Source organism: Coregonus lavaretus (assembly GCF_964263955.1).
Source record: "Coregonus lavaretus genome assembly, chromosome: 2".
Taxonomy (NCBI): Eukaryota; Metazoa; Chordata; class Actinopteri; order Salmoniformes; family Salmonidae; genus Coregonus; species Coregonus lavaretus.
In genome coordinates this window covers 46,552,081-46,566,522 of record NC_139989.1, presented here as the reverse complement: position 1 = coordinate 46,566,522, position 14,442 = coordinate 46,552,081, and the positions used below count along the sequence as shown (strand labels likewise).

Genomic DNA, 14,442 nt, shown 5'->3' with positions numbered 1-14,442 from the left:
GGTCTAGACTGAGCCATGTTCCTATATCAGGAGAATTGCCCAAGCTGACTGGAGAACCATGTGCAATTTACTGTGATTTGAGAGTCCCGGATTGCCTGACGACTCAAACTGAATTCTTCTGCTCTATATTTGCTACAGTTCAGTTTGATACTGCCATCATTGAAGTCGTTTGTGGTGACGTCAAAATGAAAGTCATTAGTGATTGGATCATCTCTAACCAATCAGAGTATCAAAGCCAATGACATTTCCAAAATGCTGCTTTACCCACGTGTGTTCTGGCTCTGGCCCAAACCATTGGTTTATGGGACCAATCAGAATGGTTAGAATGGGTTTGTGTTCTATTAACCTATCTAGCAGGTGTGAAAGATACCCCTGAAACTAGATCCCCTAGATACTGGTCTTGATGAGAAAAAAATAAAAATAAACTTGGGGTAGGTTCTCTTCTGTATTGTTCAACAATCCGATAAATGCGGAGGAGTGGCGCAGCGGTCTAAGGCACTGCATCTCAGTGTTTGATGCGCCACTACAGACCCCCTGGTTCGATTCCAGGCTGTATCACAACCGGCCGTGATTGCGAGTCCCATAGGGCGGCGCACAATTGGCCCAGCGTCGTCCGGTGTAGGCCATCATTGTAAATAAGAATTTGTTCTTAACTGACTTGCCTAGTTAAATAAAGGTAAAATAAATACAAAATAAGTAAAAGCTGGAGTGTCATATTGTTAATGTCCAAAAGCAGAAGTCGAGTCACAGGCTATTTCCATTTCCCCTGAAAACCGGAACATCCGGTTGTTGGGGACTCCGATTTCTAGAGCGCTAGCCTCTGCGTTGTGGAGGTATTCAGATCCAGACTCATTGTGGGGAAGAAACTAACGTCCGTGGGCGTGGCGTAGCGTTTGGCCGGAGCAAGGAGTTTGGGTAGCCAGGCAAAGTCCCTGAGGTCGAAATAATCGAAATCAAAGTAACGCAGTGATCTATAATCTCACAACACAAAACACTGACTCTATCCAAAACCAAATTACTGACAATGCACTTCTTAAATAGACTGGTGTCATTGCATATATAAATGTCTGATAGTGTAACAAGGTTCACTAGGCCTACCGAGAAAGGTGAATCAAGTCCAATTTAGTTAAATTACTTAGGCCAAGAAAGATAACAATTGAGAGTTAGGATAATTTGAGAAGTAATACATTAAATGCATTCGACTGGCTTCATTGCCATTTCACGCATGATCATGGGTTCATTGGAGTGTAGGATGAAATACATTAGAAATGCAAACGGAAGAAAAATTCAATGACGTAGACCTAAATCGGTCAATCGAAGAACATGAAGCGTCGACAGTACACAGCGAATCAATTAAAGAGTGACGTAATGGTGTGCAACAACACGGGTAGCCTACAGACTTGTTTGCTTGCCCGGCGGCTGACCACACAGCGAGACCTAAACTATACAACATGTTAGAAAAGTTAATCCACGATTAAATACACTTCAAAAGTGCTCTGACAGGCCCGTGCTCATAGTTGACACATTCAATTATTTTGCGTTACTTTTCATTCCCTCCCTTTCTACAACTCATTCATGCGAATGACTTCCTGTAGCTAGCAAGTTAGCATACGTGACTTGCTACGTCTTTTCTCGCCATTACTTCTTTAGTCGCTGATATGTTGCTTTGACACCGTGCCTGTTACAATGAAACTACTATCCAACTGAATTGTATCAACTATATAGACAGTTGCAAGTTGATACAGTTGCATGTTGAAAAGTTTACAATAATTAATACATCTGGGTTATGAGGTCCCACCAACTGAGGTGATGAAGTTGTAGTTCTCGTCCTTCCTGGTTAGGTACACTTGCTCACCGCGGGTGCTAGACACAAGCATGTGAAGAGCCAAGGCTGAAGGAAATGAGAATGTAGCTAGAAGAGGTATCTAGCTAGCTGGAATATTACCTGCTGTTGAGATGCAGACGCTTTTGGGGTTGGCTAGCTACAACCGGTGGCTGAGTCTGTCTCCGTGTCGCCGCGAAACAAACTCCTTTTCAGTCGACAGCAGCCTCGCAAAGAGCTCGGATCAAACTATAGTGTTAGCTTCCTCCCTCTCTTGCTCTCCCTCACTCTTTCTTTTTTTATGTCTTTCTTTTTCCTTCTCTCTTCCACTAGCTAGTTAAATTCGCTCTTTCCGTAGTCAGTCGGGGTGCGGTCCAGAGGAGGAGGGGCCTATATGGTATGTCTCCGCCCTCCCAGCTTCTCCCAGCCAATGTTATAATAATCCTTACTGTCTGGCCCAATAATGTTATTGATGGGGCGTTTCCCAGTGGAGAACTTGAAATAGTTGAGGGGAGGAGAACGGGGGCACAGATAAGGTGGTGTTTAATGAAAGAGATATGTGCACTGTAAGGATTTTTATGACCATATAAGTACCAGTCCATTCAGGATGGGCTACATCATCCAGGTTATCCCCATGTGTCATTAGACTGGGGCTAGACTGTCTGCTTTGAAGCACACAGACACCGTTTAGAGAGAACCTACCAAGGTTCATGTCAAGGAATCTACCACTACACCAACTAGGCTACTACTATAGCCTACTGTTTTACTGTTGATCCATTTACCTTTATTTTGACAGGTAAGTTAACTGAGAACACATTTTCAGTTAGTGATAGTATTACCATCACCACACTAATAATAGCGTTATTTAGGACACAGAGACACTATTGTCTGGAGAAGCATACTGAAACTAAAACCACACTGCAGCATAATAAATGTAGGTGTATGTGTATCTAAAAATACACACCAAACAGACAAACAACTATTCAGCTTATTTTTCCACCCTAAGAAAAAAATTGTCAATTGTAGAAAAAAAAAGGTCAATTGCAACCCACGCGACAGAAACTTGACCTGTGCTAAGCACTTATTGTGTGATTGTGTGAATTGATATGTTTCAGTTTATTGACAGGTAGACCTAGTACACAGGGAAGTGTCTCTTGTCAAACAAAAACAATGTACATTGCTGATATCATAGAAAGCGCTGTCAGTAGTGTGTTGCTGAATGATCAAGAATCTTCCAGGAAATACAGTTGAAGTCGGAAGTTTACATACACCTTAGCCAAATACATTTCAACTCAGTTTTTCACTATTCCTGACATTTAATCCTAGTACAAATTCCCTGTCTTAGGTCAGTTAGGATGACCACTTTATTTTAAGAATGTGAAATGTCAGAATAATAGTAGAGAGAATGATTTATTACAGCTTTTATTTATTTCATCACATTCCCTGTGGGTCAGAAGTTTACATACACTCAATTAGTATTTGGTAGCATTGCCTTTAAATTGTTTAACTTGGGTCAAACATTTCGGGGAGCCTTCCACAAGCTTCCCACAATAAGTTGGGTGAATTTTGGCCCATTCCTCCTGACAGAGCTGGTGTTACTGAGTCAGGTTTGTAGGCCTTCTTGCTCGCACATGCTTTTTCAGTTCTGCCCACAAATGTTCTATAGGATTGAGGTCAGGGCTTTGTGATGGCCACTCCAATACCTTGACTTTGTTGTCCTTAAGCCATTTTGCCACAACTTTGGAAGTATGCTTGGGGTCATTGTCCATTTGGAAGACCCATTTGCGACCAAGCTTTAACTTCCTGACTGATGTCTTGAGATGTTGCTTCAATATATCCACATCATTTTCCTTCCTCATGATGCCATCTATTTTGTGAAGTGCACCAGTCCCTCCTGCAGCAAAGCACCCCCACAGCATGATGCTGCCACCCCGTGCTTCACGGTTGGGATGGTGTTCTTCGGCTTGCAAGCATTCCCCTTTTTCCTCCAAACATAACAATGGTCATTATGGCCAAACAGTTCTATTTTCGTTTCATCAGACCAGAGGACATTTCTCAAAAAAGTACGATCTTTGTCCCCATGTGCAGTTGCAAACCGTAGTCTGGCTTTTTTATGGCGGTTTTGGAGCAGTGGCTTCTTCCTTGCTGAGCGGCCTTCCAGGAATATGTCGATATAGGACTCGTTTTACTGTGGATATAGATACTTTTGAACCTGTTTCCTCCAGCATCTTCACAAGGTCCTTTGCTGTTGATCTGGGATTGATTTGCACTTTTCGCACCAAAGTACATTCATCTCTAGGAGACAGAACGTGTCTCCTTTCTGAGCGGTATGACGGCTGCGTGGTCCCATGGTGTTTATACTTGCGTACTATTGTTTGTACAGATGAACGTGGTACCTTCAGGCATTTGGAAATTGCTCCCAAGGATGAACCAGACTTGTGGAGGTCTACAATTTGTTTTCTGAGGACTTGGCTGATTTCTTTTGATTTTCCCATGATGTCAAGCAAAGAGGCACTGAGTTTGAAGGTAGGCCTTGAAATACATCCACAGGTACACCTCCAATTGACTCAAATGATGTCAATTAGCCTATCAGAAGCTTCTAAAGCCATGACAGCATTTTCTGGAATTTTCCAAGCTGTTTAAAGGCACAGTCAACTTAGTGTATGTAAACTTCTGACCCACTGGAATTGTGATACAGTGAATTATAAGTGAAATAATCTGTCTGTAAACAATTGTTGGAAAAATTACTTGTGTCATGCACAAAGTAGATGGCCTAACCGACTTGCCAAAACTATAGTTTGCTAACAATACATTTGTGGAGTGGTTGAAAAACAAGTTTTAATGACACAGACCAAAAAACAATAACGACTGAAAGAAGGAAGGTAGATTCAACAAATACAGGTGCTTTCCTGTTGAGGTGCAAAAGCCCACTAAGCATTTACCGTCAGGCGCCATCTTTTGGACGTCTTTTTTGGACCTGTCCGGACAGACAGTCTTTTTTAGTTCTTTTTTTGGTGCGGTCCAGACCAGCCTTGATTTCAATGTCTACGGACGTCGATTTTTGACAATAGACACTTCCCTGTGTATCAAGTCTACCTGTCAAATCTGAACCAATCATAGACGTCTACACTGAGTGTAAAAAACATTAGGAACACCTTCCTAATATTGAGTTGCACCCCCTTTTGCCCTCAGAACAGCCTCAATTTGTTGGGGCATGGACTCTACAAGGTGTCAAAATGGTTCCACAGGGAAACAGTCCGGGTATCCTCCGCTGCAACTTGCCCATGCCCCCCCCCCCCCCCCCCCCCCCCGCTTCTCCTTCACACAAATTCAGACAGCTGATGTTCTGAAAGAGCTGCAAAATCTGGACCCCAACAAATCAGCTGGGCTAGACAATCTGGACCCTTTCTTTCTAAAACTAGCCACCGAAATTGTTACAACCCCTATTACTAGCCTGTTCAACCTCTCTTTCGTAACGTCTGAGATCCCCAGAGATTGGAAAGCTGCCGCGGTCATCCCCCTCTTCAAAGGGGGTGACACTCTAGATCCAAACTGTTACAGACCTATATCCATCCTGCCCTGCCTTTCGAAAGTATTTGAAAGCCAAGTTAACAAACAGATCACCGACCATTTCGAATCCCACCGTACCTTCTCCGCTATGCAATCCGGTTTCCGAGCTGGTCATGGGTGCACTTCAGCCACGCTCAAGGTCCTAAACGATATTATAACCGCGATCGATAATAGACAGTACTGTGCAGCCGTCTTCATCGACCTGGCCAAGGCTTTCGACTCTGTCAACCACCGCATTCTTATTGGCAGACTAAATAGCCTTGGTTTCTCAAATGACTGCCTCGCCTGGTTCACCAACTACTTCTCAGATAGAGTTCAATGTGTCAAATCGGAGGGCCTGTTGTCTGGACCTATGGCAGTCTCTATGGGGGTGCCACAGGGTTCAATTCTTGGGCCGACTCTTTTCTCTGTGTATATCAATGATGTTGCTCTTGCTGCTGGTGACTCTCAGATCCACCTCTACGCAGACGACACCATTTTGTATACATCTGGCCCTTCATTGGACACTGTGTTAACAAACCTCCAAACGAGCTTCAATGCCATACAACACTCCTTCAGTAGCCTCCAACTGCTCTTAAACACTAGTAAAACTAAATGCATGTTCTTCAATCGAACGCTGCTGGCACCCGCCCACCCGACTAGAATCACTACTCTCGACGGGTCTGACCTAGAGTATGTGGACAACTACAAATACCTACAGTGGGGAGAACAAGTATTTGATACACTGCCGATTTTGCAGGTTTTCCTACTTACAAAGCATGTAGAGGTCTGTAATTTTTATCATAGGTACACTTCAACTGTGAGTTGAATCTAAAACAAAAATCCAGAAAATCACATTGTATGATTTTTAAGTAATTAATTAGCATTTTATTGCATGACATAAGTATTTGATACATCAGAAAAGCAGAACTTAATATTTGGTACAGAAACCTGTTTGCAATTACAGAGGTCTTGACCAGGTTTGCACACACTGCAGCAGGGATTTTGGCCCACTCCTCCATACAGACCTTCTCCAGATCCTTCAGGTTTCGGGGCTGTCGCTGGGCAATACGGACTTTCAGCTCCCTCCAAAGATTTTCTATTGGGTTCAGGTCTGGAGACTGGCTAGGCCACTCCAGGACCTTGAGATGCTTCTTACGGAGCCACTCCTTAGTTGCCCTGGCTGTGTGTTTCGGGTCGTTGTCATGCTGGAAGACCCAGCCACGACCCATCTTCAATGCTCTTACTGAGGGAAGGAGGTTGTTGGCCAAGATCTCGCGATACATGGCCCCATCCACCCTCCCCTCAATATGGTGCAGTCGTCCTGTCCCCTTTGCAGAAAAGCATCCCCAAAGAATGATGTGTCCACCTCCATGCTTCACGGTTGGGATGGTGTTCTTGGGGTTGTACTCATCCTTCTTCTTCCTCCAAACACGGCGAGTGGAGTTTAGACCAAAAAGCTCTATTTTTGTCTCATCAGACCACATGACCTTCTCCCATTCCTCTTCTGGATCATCCAGATGGTCATTGGCAAACTTCAGACGGGCCTGGACATGCGCTGGCTTGAGCAGGGGGACCTTGCGTGCGCTGCAGGATTTTAATCCATGACGGCGTAGTGTGTTACTAATGGTTTTCTTTGAGACTGTGGTCCCAGCTCTCTTCAGGTCATTGACCAGGTCCTGCCGTGTAGTTCTGGGCTGATCCCTCACCTTCCTCATGATCATTGATGCCCCATGAGGTGAGATCTTGCATGGAGCCCCAGACCGAGGGTGATTGAACGTCATCTTGAACTTCTTCCATTTTCTAATAATTGCGCCAACAGTTGTTGCCTTCTCACCAAGCTGCTTGCCTATTGTCCTGTAGCCCATCCCAGCCTTGTGCAGGTCTACAATTTTATGATGTCCTTACACAGCTCTCTGGTCTTGACCATTGTGGAGAGGTTGGAGTCTGTTTGATTGAGTGTGTGGACAGGTGTCTTTTATACAGGTAACGAGTTCAAACAGGTGCAGTTAATACAGGTAATGAGTGGAGAACAGGAGGGCTTCTTAAAGAAAAACTAACAGGCTGTGAGAGCCGGAATTCTTACTGGTTGGTAGGTGATCAAATACTTATGTCATGCAATAAAATGCAAATTAATTACTTAAAAATCATACAATGTGATTTTCTGGATTTTTGTTTTAGATTCCGTCTCTCACAGTTGAAGTGTACCTATGATCAAAATTACAGACCTCTACATGCTTTGTAAGTAGGAAAACCTGCAAAATCGGCAGTGTATCAAATACTTGTTCTCCCCACTGTAGGTGTCTGGTTAGACTGTAAACTCTCCTTCCAGACTCACATTAAGAATCTCCAATCCAAAGTTAAATCTAGAATCGGCTTCCTATTTCGCAACAAAGCCTCCTTCACTCATGCTGCCAAACATGCCCTCGTAAAACGGACTATCCTACCGATCCTTGACTTCGGCGATGTCATTTACAAAATAGTCAGCAAATTGGATGTAGTCTATCACAGTGCCATCCGTTTTGTCTCCAAAGCCCTATACACTACCCACCACTGTGACCTGTACGCTCTTGTTGGCTGGTCCTCACTACATGTTCGTCGTCAAACCCACTGGCTCCAGGCCATCTATAAATCACTGCTAGGCAAATCCCCGCCTTATCTTAGCTCATTGGTCACCATAGCAGCACCCACCCGTAGTCTGCGCTCCAGCAGGTATATCTCACTGGTCATCCCCAAAGCCAACACCTCCTTTGGCCGCCATTCCTTCCAGTTCTCTGCTGCCAATGACTGGAACGAATTGCAAAAATCTCTGAAGCTGGAGACTCTTATCTCCCTCACTAACTTTAAGCATCAGTTGTCAGAGCACCTTACCGATCACTGCACCTGTACACAGCCCATCTGAAATTAGCCCACCCAACTACCTCATCCCTATATTGTTATTTATTTTGCTCTTTTGCACCCCAGTATCTCTATTTGCACATAATCTCTTGCACATCTAGCATTCCAGTGTTAATACTAATTGCAATTATTTTGCACAATAGCCTATTTATTGCCTTACCTCCATAACTTGCTACATTTGCACACACTGTATATATATTTTCTGTTGTATTTTTTTGACTTTATGTTTTTTTACCCCATATGTAACTCTGTGTTGTTGTTTTTATCGCACTGCTTTGCTTTATCTTGGCCAGGTCGCAGTTGTAAATGAGAACTTGTTCTCAACTGGCTTACCTGGTTAAATAAAGGTTAAATAAAAAATAAATAAAAATAAATAAATAAATTAGCTGTTCAGGAGTCTTATGGCTTGGGGGTAGAAGCTGTTACTTGGGCCAAACATAGACGTGTATAATTGGTTCAGATTTGTTTCCGGTCCATACAGGCCTTGATTTGGGCCAAATGTAGACGTCTATGTTTGGTTCAGATTTGACCTGGGCCGGCCTTAATTTGAACGTCCACAGATGTCCGGTCCCGACCGGCCTATATTTAGCCAAAACATAGACGTCTATAATTGGTAAAGATTTGGTCCGGCCCGTACCAGACCAAATCTGAACCAATCATCGGCATCTACTGTATGTTTCACAAGTTTGGACAGCACAGTACAGCACAATACAGTAGAGCACAGCAGAGTAAAGTATATTACAGTACACAGTACAGTAAAGAAAGTAAAGTATAGTGTACTGTATTTTACCCTTCTTAACTCTAATGTACTCTACTCTACTGAACAAAACTGCACTCTACTCTACTGAATTAAACTCTACTGTATAGTACTGTACTGAATTAAACTATACTATACTGTCCTCTACTGCACTTTACTGTACTCTACTGTATTCTACTGTACTCTACTCTAATGAATTAAACTCTACTGTACTGTACCAGACTGTACTGTAATGTACTGTACTCTACTGAATCAAGCTCTACTGTCCTGTACCATACAGTACTTGATTGTACTGTACTGTACTCTTCTGTGTTCTACTGTGCTCTACTGTACTAAACGTTGCCATACTGTACTGTGATGTTCAAACCTGTGAAACAGGTCTATGATTCGTTCAGATTTGGATCTGGTCCACACTGACCACATTTGTACTTGTTTGGGGGCAGAGCTCATTAGAATAATACCCAGAATGCTTTGCAAGTGTGTTGTGACATTTACATTTTAGTCATTCAGCAGATGCTCTTATCCAGAATGACTTACAGTCAGTGCATTCAACTAAGGTAGATAAACAACAACATATCACAGTAATAGCAAGAAAAAATATATATCTGTAACCGTTACACAGAATGTTATTGTAGTTGAATTTGTCTGTTGGTTTATTTTGTATGACTACTTTGAACATCATCGCTGTCAGTTTTAAAGCTTTTGAAAACTCTAACATAAGTGCATGTGATAGATGGGAGCAATAAAACAAATATTTAGTGGCAAACTTCAGTTTTCTCCTCTTTCCCATTTAGAGGTGTGAAAAATTGTGTTTTATTGCTTACTTAATTGAGAATGTATAGCAGTTTAAATTTAGCCATAGAATCAATGGAATCTGGAAAAGTCCATTTTTTTAACTTTCATTCAGCACATAAGATGCACCTGATTTCAACGTCCAGAAAATGTTTATTTTTGACATCTGGAATATATGTCTTCTAACCTTTCATTCAGCACCTGAAATGCACGTGATGTCAACGTCTGGAAAATATGTATTTTCATCGTAAGTCTAGATACAATAGCTGAGATTGGTAAAACTATTGCTGTAGATGTACTATGGACAGCAGGCTGAAAAAGTGGAGAGTACCAGATTCACTCCCAAGTAGAGTAACTGCTGTGTGTTTGTGTGTGTGTGTGTGTGTGTGTGTGTGTGTGTGTGTTTGTACCGTACCCTACCAAGGCTACACAGCCTCAGCACATCCAGATGGAGATAAAACCTGCAGACTGGACAAGCAGCTCTGGACAAGTTCGCCTAGAAAGGAACCTTAAAATAACAATACTGGAAAACACAAGACAACAATATCAATTTCATGGCTAAGCGATGGGGGAAGGGCTGGTATTGGGGTAGAGTAGCAGAAGAGAAGTGAAGAATGAGAAGATGAAAGGATGAAAACGAAAGAGGGGATGATATGAGCTGATGGATGCTGAGAGGATAGAGAGCGAAAGTACATAGAGTTGTTCAGTACCACGTCTACCTGCTCATTCCATTGTGTGAGATCTGGAGAAGGTGAGAGACAGTCTGACGGAACAAAGGCATTGGACCAGTATACAGGCCACTAACAGCAAGGAGACAATACCCTTTCCAAAGGAAACAAAAATATTTTTCATGTGAGAAAAGAAACGTGACAAAGGAAATATATTGAATAAATGCCCAGGTGAAAATGAGTATGGTGGAACAAGGAGAAAAGGGATAGAATAAAGCTGAAAGAGGAAGAATGAGGCCATTTAATACTTTGCACTCCTGACCTCACTCATTCTCATCTTCACTCTCTCCTAGGGGTGACGCCGGCTCTGTATGCGTTCCAAAGGACCTGAACGTGAAACAGATGATGTTGTGACCTCATCGGATAAACAAGGGTTAACACAACCAACACTGTCAAAAACATCCTCGACACAGGTGGCATCAACATATTGACATACACAACCTATATCTCATGTGCACTTAACAGAGGCAGTCTGGGTAAACAGCTTTATCATAACCGTAAGATGACATAACGATTTTTAGGGAAATGAGTTTTTCCAGACCACACAATATGATCAGCAAAAACTCAGGACCATAGTTATAGCCTATAACTAACTAAAAGTATGAGCCAATTAATGTATAATGTCTGTTAACAAGCAGAAAAATATGTTCAATGTTCAACATGTTCAACATTATACTGTTCAATGTGTCAGTATGTGTGGAATGTGTCTGTGTTTAAGGGGAAAAATTATAAAGAAGGAAAATATATTTTAAAATATATATATATATATATATATATATATTTACAGAAAATATATATAGGGGATTGGAAATTATGCAGACAATTACATTGATAGAAGCCACAATCTATCTGCAATATTAAAGCTTATCTACACCCTAATTGTATTATTTTTTAAAGCAGAAATACATTATAACGTTATACTGTTCATTGTGTCAATATGTGTGGAATGTGTTTGTGTTTGTTCCTGCATATTTAGCAACTGTGCATCACATATAGCACACGACGACACTGACGAACATGCCATGCAGTTGGAAAAATCAATACATCGCCCAGTCAGGGCTGGTTGGGAAATACAAGGAATCTAGCCCAGGGGTCAAGGGTCACCTCTGAGCAGTACCAGATGCTGAGGTAGCAGACAGGAAGGGATTTGGGAAAGATATGTGAAGCCACCCATCCAGACCTAATCTGAGTTGTACGTCATACTCCGCTCAATCATAGTCACAACAGTAGTGACAGGACACAACAAATTTATTTGGGCCCAGAGGGCAGCGACGAGGGATTAAAACAGAGGAAAAGAGTAGATTACCAAATATGGAGACACACTCCTGACCTCAATCCGTCCCTTCTCCCTTGCTATGACAGTCTCTCTCTCTCGCTCTCTTTCTCGCTCTCCTGCAGTTGTAATAGCAACAGGGTGTGTCTGTAATTCTGGGTGTGTAAAGTCATATAATCTGCTCAGAAAGAAAGGGACCCACTGACTCGCACTATGTGAACAGGCTGGTATGAGTTCATTGAGCTCTTTTACACACCAATAGCTTCTGTGATTTCATGTGTGTGCATGTATATGTGAGAGTAATGTGTATGGGCCAGCCTGCATGTGTGTCAGATCTGTAAGTGATTGGGGTGCTGTATCCTGTTCATTCCAGATAAAACCCCTATCTAAACATGGTGTGACACATATTAAGCATACACCACATTTGAATATGAGCCTAATGGCTATCAGTAGAAACACATTGTTTTGGTTGTCAGCATCCTGCACCTTGCTGTTGTTCTACACCATTCACCAATCATGTCAAACTCCCTGCCAAGACTATTTACGCAACTCACTTAGATTTAGCCAGCTTGTCTTGACATGACAGAGTATGGCTGTGTGAAAGTATTTTTGTATGTCCTTAAATGGCATAGAGCATCCCTTACAGCAATGTCCAAACACAACCGCAAAGTAATTAAAAACAGCTCCAGCATGCCAAATATGCTGTAATGAAATTATAGTAGTAGAACACATGGCAATTTATTCCTTCTTTTGTCCTTTTCAGCATCCCTCGCTTCTTACCTCCCCCTCCCCTAGTAATCAGTACACAGGAAGGGGTGATAAGAACCATGTTGACTCACAAAAGTCTGGAATGTAGAGAAAAGGGAAAAGGGGGGAGGGGGTTCCTTCTTTTCTTTCATATTCTCTTTCCCACTCAGCAGTAATCAACTCTCATAGCCAAAATATACGTTCAGATCATGTATACTGTATGTACATGATGGGAAAAAGATGGGAGCGATAAAGAGAAAGTGTCTGCTTTGTGTATGTTAAATTGACATTTGTCTGGAACAGAATGGAGATTCAACAAGCTGGAGGGCAGTATGTGTTTGAAATATAGATAGAGCTATGTATTTACTATAAACACAATACTCTTGGGCTGTGTCAGGTATGGCTGTTGTTACAGCATCACCCACACACATTCCAAAGGCATTTTGACTATGTGGCACAGGCAGGGCCAGTCAAATAATCACACAACAAACATTACAAGTTTTAGAGTCTGAGAAAAGCAGAGAGAGAGAGATGGGGAGAGAGAGATGGCAGAGGAATTCTGCAACTCTCCCTTCTCAGCCCGTTTGTTCAACAGTCACTGGCTTCCCCAGTCGTTTTTGCCTTATATGGTAACAGAGTGGTTGAGAGAGAGAGAGAGACAGCAGGAGCGAGGATGGAGGTGTGGTCTATTGTTTTTGGCGGAAGAGGTGTAGGGTTACGCTACTCATGAACCTTTCCAGCATTCCGTCATCTCTTCACCTCATTCCTATGACTAATGCTGCGTTCATAACCAAGTGGGAGGTGGGAATTGGCCAGTTGTGAAGAAGTAAATACAAGTTTGATGCATTCATTTGCGTTGAACTCGTTGAGAAACGCTGATTGGCTAATGACCAACAAGCTGCATAAACCATAAACTAAAAGTACAGCTATCATGCTTGTAAAGAAAGTACAGTGTTCAAAAACCATATTAGTAGATTGCTTTTTAGAAATAATGTTTTATTGCAATTATTGCATTTATCTGCCGAAAATGCTGTTATCAAGGTAATTTCCTTAGTAGGTTACATCAGAGGTCAGCATGTGGGAGAAGTGGGAGCTCAGGATGATAGACAAATTTCCCACTAGTGATTACCAGTTGGAGGGGCGTTCAAGTGGATTTTTCCCAGTCCTATGTGGTAAATTCTCACTTCCCACTTGGTTACAAACGTAGCATAAGTCAGACAAAGAGTAGTTAAAGGCCCAATGTAGCCGTTTTTTTATATCGATATCAAATCCCTGTAATAGATTTATTTAAACTCTCTTTGTTATTAGTCTATTAACCAATTTACTGCATAACGATGTCAGAAACTCCCACCTATTGCAAACCTGCTGATTAGAAGGACCTGTGTAGATTGTATTTTCAACCAGCAACTATCAGGAAATAATTTTGACTGCACTGGTCCTTTAAAGAAGCTGCGACAACAAGTACGCCTACATAAGTCTATACCTATCATCAGCACTGTGGTCTAGACACTGGACACACAGAGAGAGAGAGGGAGGGGGAGGAGAGAGAACATGAGGGGAGAGGGAGGACTGGTTAAAAATAGATGATTAACAAAGGTACTGCTGAACTACTATTCCAGCCATTTCAAATATGTGATAGAGTCCAAAGAGGAATGTCTTTCATTGAGTACAATAACAGTCTGGATTATAGATCGAGACCATTAGCTATTCCAACTGTACCTCCTGCTTACTCACACCTGCTTATGTAATACCTATGGAATTCCTTGTTGAAAATCCCTGGATGTCTATATCCTCTATAACTGGCTACTGAACAGCTCAACACTCAGTCAATTTCTTGGGGGCCATTATTTGTGTGGCAACGATCTAATCGAAGGCT

General features: G+C 42.2%; 1 protein-coding gene across 2 annotated transcripts in view; it reads right to left on the bottom strand.

Moving 5' to 3' along the window:
- Positions 1-2,153, bottom strand: part of LOC311149898 (myosin-9-like) — a 35,985-nt gene extending 33,832 nt beyond the window's left edge. Inside the window, exon 1 of one of the 2 annotated variants that reach the window (XM_084187131.1) lies at positions 1,946-2,153. The gene's annotated coding sequence lies outside the window, so the exon portion shown is untranslated. The remainder of the gene's footprint in view (positions 1-1,945) is intronic. The other variant, XM_084187132.1, reaches the window with a different exon arrangement.
- Positions 2,154-14,442: the final 12,289 nt, after the last annotated feature.